The sequence below is a fragment of the Myotis nattereri genome (genome assembly GCF_964212035.1).
Source record: "Myotis nattereri genome assembly, chromosome: 1".
NCBI classification, from domain to species: Eukaryota; Metazoa; Chordata; class Mammalia; order Chiroptera; family Vespertilionidae; genus Myotis; species Myotis nattereri.
Genome location: NC_138075.1, coordinates 188370296 through 188378957, shown reverse-complemented (window position 1 = coordinate 188378957; position 8662 = coordinate 188370296).

Below are 8662 nucleotides of genomic sequence, written 5' to 3'. Positions count from 1 at the left end.
ATTATGCAGGAAGCTCTAACCCATTAGAGAACTGGACAGGAATATTGTTCTGATAATTATAGATACTGCTTCTTTTTATCTTACAAGCACACATGGAAAAGAAGAAGAAGGAATTGCCTTCTCTGGGATTGATAAATGGTGATATTAAAGTAGAAAATATAGGCCCTAGCTAAGTAATTTAAAATATAACTGAGGTGTGCCTTTGGCATCAATGATCTCAAAGGAGTAGGGATGCTTGTATCTTTGCATCTGGGCAAAGAAGCTAGAAGCAGTTTTGCCACTCTATAACCTATAATCTAAGCTCTGATAAGTACCTCAGGTAGCATTAATTCTGAGTTCTGCTATATTTCTGGAAGGATATAACATTATTCTGGTCTGCTACTCTTTGGTTGATGGCAAGACAAGAGTACCTGCAGCAATCTGCAGATATCTGAAGTATCATTAGAAAAGCTAGGATCCCACTGGGGCACAGTCAAAATCTAATGAACATATTTATCACCTTTATTTTTTATTTTTTAAATATATTTTATTAATTTTTACAGAGAAGAAGGGAGAGGGATAGAGAGTTAGAAACATCAATTAGAGAGAAACATTGATCAGCTGCCTCCTGCACGCCTCCTACTGGGGATTGAGCCTGCAACCAAGGTACATGCCCTTGACCAGATCCAAACCCAAGACCATTCAGTCTGCAGGCTGACACTCTACCCACTGAGCCAAACTGATTAGGGCTTATGACCTTTATTAATAGAGGATCATGGTCAATTATAAACTCATTCAGTTGACATTTGCTGATTTCTTCTCTTTGTCAAACACTTTTCGCTCAAGATTAAAAACTGAATAAGACATAGTCTCCCATCTACAAGAATGTATTATTTAGAGACACATTAAGTAATGACCATAATACAAATGACAAATGTCATAATGGAATTATGCCCAAGAGAGGTAAGTGGGTTGATTTTGCTGTGAGAGGTAAATGAGTTAGTTTTGTCTTAAAGAAGTTGTCCTTTGAAGTTGGCCATGAAGGCTGAGAAATAGAAATTGGCAAAGATGACATGTACCACAGGCAGAGGGAACAACATAAAAAAAGACAAGGAAACATGAGGCAAGGAGAAGGACTTCTCAAGGACATACTTGAGAAAGTAGAGTTTATGAATGAGAATAGAGGTAAACTTAATGCATGTTTCCATTAGTTAACTTAGTAGAAATTTATTGATCATTACCTTGTACAAAGTAGGGGAATGTAAAAAGCATCTTAAATATATCCTCCTCTCAAGGTGTAGTCTTATAGAGGAGAAGGAGCACAATGCACACAAATTGCTACCAGAGTCACAGAGAATTTCTAAGAGAATCTTGAAAAAAAAACTAATTATTTCTCTTTGGAGGAGATAATGGCTGCAAATAGTGATAATTTTTTAAAGATTGAAAATGCTGGACCCATTTTTTCACTGTCTTCTTTCTGGGTCAGATAGGAAAAACATCCTTAAAGGAGGAGCTTGTTTTGCAACAAAGTTCTCATCTTCAGAAGCATATAGTTTCCCACTGACCTGTTTTTCTAACACCAGAAACATTGTGACTGAATTGCAAACTTAGGTATGTGTAAACCAAAATTAATTTTAGACTGTAATAAAAAATAAAGAGCATTTATTTGAGCAAATGGAGCTGCAGCCTAGGAGACAAATTCAGGTAGCAACTTAAATTGCGTTCCCCTGAGACAGAGTGGAAGTCACTGGCCATTTATAGTGAAAGTTCCCACCAAGATTCCCAATTAGGTCTATATTATATAAATGAAGTACCAAATTGTGCAATTCTGATTGGATGGGGTAGGTCTCAATTCGTAGAAAGACAAAACCAGGGCTTCCCCTGCATTGGTTGACTCATGTGACTCATTCGTTGACTCATGCGGGGCATAGTGTAGGAAGCTGAGAGTTCAGTCTGAGGTCCTTCCCCATTTTTGCAGTACATGAGGAGCTCCTGCCAGCAAATGGCTGCTGGGCTCTTATCCTATATAATATAGAGGTAATATGCAAATTGACCATCACACCCTTATACAAGATGGCTGCCCCCATGTGGACACAAGATGGCTGCCATAGATGGCTTGCAGGGGAGGGAAGTTAGGGGCAACCAGGCAGGCAGGGGAGGACAGTAAGGGGGAATGAGGCCTGCAGGGGAGGGCAGTTAGGAATGACCAGGCTGGCAGGGGAGGGAGGGCAGTTGGGGGCAACCAGGCCTGCAGGGGAGGGCAGTTGGGGCAATCAGGCCAGCAGGGGAGCAGTTAGGCATTGATCAGGCTGGCAGGGGAGTGGTTAGGGGGTGATCTGGCTGGCAGGCAGAAGCAGTTAGGGGAAATCAAGCAGGCAGGCAGGCAAGAGGTTGGGAGCCAGCAGTCCCAGATTGTGAGACGGATGTTCGACTGCCGGTTTAAACCGGCAGTCAGACATCCCCCGAGGGGTCCCAGATTGGAGAGGGTGCAGGCTGGGCTGAGGTACACCCCCCCCCCAGCACGAATTTTGTGCACTGGACCTCTAGTTATTTATAAAATGTGGACCCTTGGTTGACTAAGGGGAATCCATCTCAGCAGGTAAATTCCATTTTGAGGTTTACATTAAATGAATCTTTCTTTTTGGGGGTCCACATATGAATAATAAGTAAAAATTTACATTTTTTTCCTTAACCAGGCAGCCATGACTTATAATATTTATTCTTGGATGTTTTAAAAAAATTAAAATAAGATTTGATTTTCTCCCTAGTTTTTAGTACTAATAAATTTTAACTTACACATTGACTAGTTTCAATGAGTGATTTCAGCGGTTATGCAGTATTAGCAGAGCTTGCACTTCATACATATTAGGTAAATGTTTGTCCACTAAATAAGAGAATGTGTCTTCAGGTGGTAGGCGACCCTAAATTATTTACAACACAAAAACTTTTTTATCAGAGTTTTGCTAGAGATGAGTTTTTCAAACATAGCAGGAGGGGAAAGATTAAGCAGTTACTTGGAATACAAGTTTTATAATTACAAATTGCTAAAGGACAAGTCTCTTTTCTTTCTTTATTGGCCTCTTTCTCCCCCTAACCATTGTAATTCAAAACTTTTAATTTGGCCAGCCTATCCCAGCAAGATGACTAAACAGGCTCATTGTAATACAGGAAAATACAGCCTTAGAGAAACTTTTGACATTCAATCAAAAGAAAAATATGTGACCTCATCTTTGAAGTATTCCTGCCAAAGCAAAGATGAGCAGTGATGAAAGCTACCCACTCAGCAGGTCAGTCTAGAAAATTTTTCACAAAGAAGAAAAGCATTTTGAAAAGTGTCTTCTATTTAATCTCTTCCCTACCTTTATGTAAAATCTGAGTGGCTCATTACCCAGACTGTCTCCTGGGGAGGTACTTCTTGACCTCAATAGAATGGAATCAACTCCTCTGGCTCTTTTCTTTTTTTAAAAAAATATATTTTATTGATTTTTTACAGAGGCAGAGAGAGGGATAGAGAATTAGAAACATTAATGAGAGAGAAACATCGATCAGCTGCCTCCTGCACACCTCCTACTGGGGATATGCCCACAACCAAGGCACATGCCCTTGACTGGAATCGAACCTGGGACCTTTCAGTTTGAAGGCCAGTGCTCTATCCACTGAGCCAAACCAGTTAGGGCCTGGCTCTTTTCAATGTACCTTTACCAAGGTACATCTTCAGGGCCTATTCTCTTAGATAGCTCTCCTGACATCTATTTTTTTTTCTGGGTGCTTTTAAAATTATTTATATTATCAAATGTTGTCACTCAATGAGTCAAGGATGAGGAATAAAAGGATTTCTTTTTGCCACAGCAGTGTCCACATGAAAGAGGTTGTTCAGTATAGTGGTTAAGAGTGTGAGTTCTGCAGCCAGCTGAAATGAGTGCCTATCCCAGCTCCCCTACTGTGGGGCATTGGCAGTCATTCAACCTCTATGCCTTAGCTTCCTTATCTATAAAATGGAGCTAAAATTACCCACCTTGTGGATATTGCACCTTCTCCAGAGACAATTGAGTTAATATAAGTAAGAGAACTTAGAATCATAACTAAAACATGGTGAGGACTTAGGAGTTTGTTTATTTTATTATTTTTATTATCAAAAACAGCAGAGAAATGATAACCAAGGAATGCATACTGGGGTAGGGTGAGTTGGTGGAAAGTGTGTGCTGGATGGTAGATGTGCTGCTCTTGAAAGAAAGAGAAGGGAACTTGTGCCTAGGACCTTGGAATCTGAGTGGCTGTGTACAAACTATGCACAGATTAGGAAGCAATTTGGGAGCCTAGCAAAGCCCTGATGATCTCCAAGGGGGGTTCCAGCAGATAAGATTTAAAGCTTAGGGAAAGGACCCCCAGAGCCTTCAAGAGTAATCAATCACAAGATTCAGAGGTATCCATCTGTGGTAAGCACATTTTGGAGCATCCTTGGGAAAAAGTTACTGGACAACAACAATGGGTATGAGAAAATTTAAGACGAGACAAGATGGGTGAATCATGTAGCTGGGGTTTTAATCTACTGCCTAGAGAAGACAGAGAACTCTGGAAAAAATTGTTATGAAAATATCAGGAGGTGGGGGTGCTATTATTCATAATAGTGGTGGCTCAACAATGATGACAATGATCACTTTAATTGTACCACCAGATAGGATGAGACTTTTATAAAATCTATGATGTGAGTAGGAATACTAAAGGTTGTGCATAAGATTAAATTAACATTCGTGCTTCCTTTTATATTTCATGTTCTGACAAGCTGTGTGTCTTGTTCCTTTAACCCCACATTATGCAAATAAGAAAGGCATGTTTCATAAGTGAAAAGTTGATTGATGTCATAATTAAAATAACTGGTGTTTTAGTTGTGAAAGAGTTCAAAAGGAAATAATCAAGATCAGGAGTGCTATTCTTCATATCTCTGTTTATTAATACAAATTTACATGGTGAGGTTCCATGAGAAGCTGTTCCTTGAAGGAAATTTTAGAGTATTGAGGACAAAAAAGAATTGACCTGAGCTATTGAAGATAAGGCGAGTGTCCCAAGCAGTACTTTCTACCCACTTTGGCCAATATTGCTTCAGTTTTATTGGTACATTTTCCTGCTTTCTTACTAATGTTTTTAATTAATCATGACTTATCCTTAATCATCTTGCTTCCTACTGTGATTTAACAACAAATTTTGACCTTTAGAAGAAAGTGGGCCTTGTTTTGAATGTTAATACATGCAAAAATGTGTTAGCTACAAATCTTTTCTAATGAGCAAGTCCTACTGTCACTTGTATGTGACAGTTGGGAATCATCCTATCTAATAAAAGAGAAACATGGTAATTAGCCGTACATCAGCTACCCTTCCCATTGGCTAATCAGGGAGATATGCAAATTAACTGCCAGCCAAGATGGCGGCCGACAGCCAGGCAGCTTGAAGTTAACATGAGGCTTGCTTGCTTCAGTGATGGAGGACTCCAATGTTCCCTGCCTGCCGCTGCCGGCCTCTGAGCTTGCAGTTTGAAACACTGTTACAAATATAGAAGCTAAACAAAACCCCAGAAACCTGCTTTCAGCCAGCTGGGATCTCAGAGCTGGAGTTGAAACAGTGTTTCGATTATAGAACCCAAACAAACCAGATACCTGCTTTCAGCAGTGGAGGCCTAAGAGCTGGAGCCAGAGCTAAAGCTGGCCCAGAATTAAAAAAAGAAAGAAAAAAAGAAGCAGTTGGGAGCTTCAGTCACCTGCCAGCCTGAAAACAGCCCTCAGCCCTCACCCAGACTGGCCAGGCATCCCAGTGGGGACCCCCACCTTGAAGGGTGTGTGACCAGCTGCAAACAGCCATCATCCCCTCATCCAGGTTGGCCAGGCACCCCAGTGGGGACCCCCACCCTGAAGGGGGTGTGACCAGCTGCAAACAGCCCTCAGCCCCTCAACCAGACTGGCCAGGCACCCCAGTGAGGACCCCCACCCTTAAGGGTGTGCGATCAACTGCAAACAGCCATCATCCCCTCACCCAGGCTGTCCAGGCACCCCAGTGGGGACCCTTACCCTGATCCAGGACACCCTTCAGGGCAAACCTGCTGTCCCCCACCCGTGCACCAGGCCTCTATCCTATATAGTAAAAGGTTAATATGCCTTCCAGCACCAGGATCAGCGAAGCCACGAGGCCTCCTGGCACCGGGATCAGCGTGACAGGGGGCAGCGCCCAAACCCCCTGATCGCCCTGCGGCTCTGTGTGTGACAGGGGGTGGGGCCACAACCTCCCTATCTGCCCTGCTTTGTTTGTGACAGGGGAAGGCGCCCCAACCCCCTGATCAGCCTTGCTCTGTCCCTGATGGGGGGAGCTCCCCAACCCCCTGATTGCCCTGTGGCTCTGTGTGTGACAGGGTGCAGCGCCCCAACCCCCTGATCAGCCCTGCTCTGTGTGTGACAGGGTGTGGCGCCCCAACCCTCCCCCCCCCTTCCACGGGCCCTGCTCTGTGTGTGACGGGGTAGAGCCATAACCTCCCCATTGGCCCTGCCCTGAGTGTGACAGGGTGCGGCGCCCCAACCCCCTGATCTGCCCTGCTCTACGTGTGATGAGGGCGGTGCCCCAACTCCCCTATCGGCCCTACTCTGTGAGTGACAGGGGGAAGTGCCCCAAGCCCCTGATTGGCCCTGCTCTGTGGGTGACAGGGGGTGGTGCCACAACCTCCCCATTGACCCTGCCTTGAGTGTGACAGGGCGCGGTGCCCCAACCCCCCAATCGGCCCTACCCTGAGCGTGACTGAGAGTGGCATCGCAACCTCCCAATCCGCCCTGCCCTGTGCATGACAGGGGGTGGCACCCCAACTCCCCAATCAGCCCTGCTCTGAGCCCGACCAGGGCTGCACCTAGGGTTTGGGCCTGCCCTCTGCCACCCGGGAGCAGGCCTAAGCCAGCAGGTCCTTATCTCCCAAGGGGTCCCAGACTGTGAGAGGGCACAGGCCGGTCTGAGGGAGCCCCCATTCCCCCCCGAGTGCACAAATTTTTGTGCACCGGGCCTCTAGTTTTAATATAAAAAAAATAAAATTTGAAATGTGAAAAGAAAATTAAATCAGGCCTTTCTTGAGCCTGAAAGAACTATTTAATTCTGCTGGAGATGTCACACGAATGCCAAAGAGAAAGATAATGATAGTTAGGTGACTTGGAGAGCTTCGGTGAACAATAGCTGTCAGGAGCTTTTACTTTTAATTAAAACTCACTTTTGAGCATCCAGAGTCTTTTGATGTCTCCTTTCTGCCTTTTTTCCTGACTTACTTTTCTCTCTCTTTTTTTTCTTTCTTTAATGTCTATATTGATATATAATTAACATACCATATATTTCACTCACTTGAAGTATACTATTCAATGATTCAATATGTTCAATGTTGTAGGACCACCACCAAAACCAATTTTCAAACATTTTATCTCCCAAATAGAAAACCCATACCCATTAATAGTCACTCTCTATTGCCCCCAAACCTAAGCAACTGCTGATCTACTTTATGTTGCTATGGAGTTGTGTGTTAGAGACATTTCTTATGAATAGAGCCATTTAATGTGTGGCCTTTTTTACCTGTCTTCTTTCACTTAATATACTATTTTCAAAATCCATCAATGTGACATCATGGGAGCTAAGACTGCATGCCTTTTATTGCCAAATAATATTTTATTTTATGGATATACTATATTTTATTTATATATTAATCAGCTGATGGATATTTGGATTGTTACTACTTTTTGGCTATTATAAATGCTGCTGTGAATATTCATGTTTAAGTCTTGTATGGACATGTGTTTTCATTTCTTTGGCATGTATGTCTGAGAGTTGAATTTCTGGGTCAGATGATAAATCTGTTTAACATTTAGAAAAATTGTTAAATTTTTCTAAAGTGTCTACACCATTTTATATTCACATCAACAATGTAAAAATGTTATAATTTCTCAACATCTTCACTAATCTTTTTTTTCTTTACTGTCTCATAGTGGGTTTCTATTTTTTCTTCCTTCTACTTGGTTCTTCTGCCTCATTCTTATCACAACACTCTCTTTCTACCTTAGTCTGTTCATATCTTTTTCCTGTCTTCCTATATTTTTTTTATTTTTAATCACATTTTGAAAAACAAAAATAAGAATTAATAAAATTATTTATAATTTTCCAGTTACTCTCTCTGAACCTTCAAATCATATGATAGCTCCCTCGCCACAACTCCCTCACATAATAGGTCTAACTTTGAATTGTCTTCCATATTTTCCCCCTTTGTGGATTTTCCTAACACCATGCTACCTACCTCAGGCATTCAATGTGTTTTGTCTGGACAATCACTATAGCCCTTAATAGATCCTTTATCTCCAGATAATTTCCCCTCAAATTCTATACTGTTGTTGCCAGAATTATCTTCCAAATGTACATTTTGTTAAAAAATATTTTTATTGAATTTATTGGGGTGGACATCCTATATAATAATCCTATATAATAAAAGGCTAATATGCAAATAGACCAAACGGCAGTATGACCAGTCGCTATGACATGCACTGACCACCAGGGTGCAGACGCTCAATGTAGGAGCTGCCCCCTGGTGGTCAGTGCGCTCACACAGGGGGAGCGCTGCTCAGCCAGAAGCCAGGCTCACGGCTGGAGAGCTCAGTGGTGGTGGTGGAATCCTCTCCCA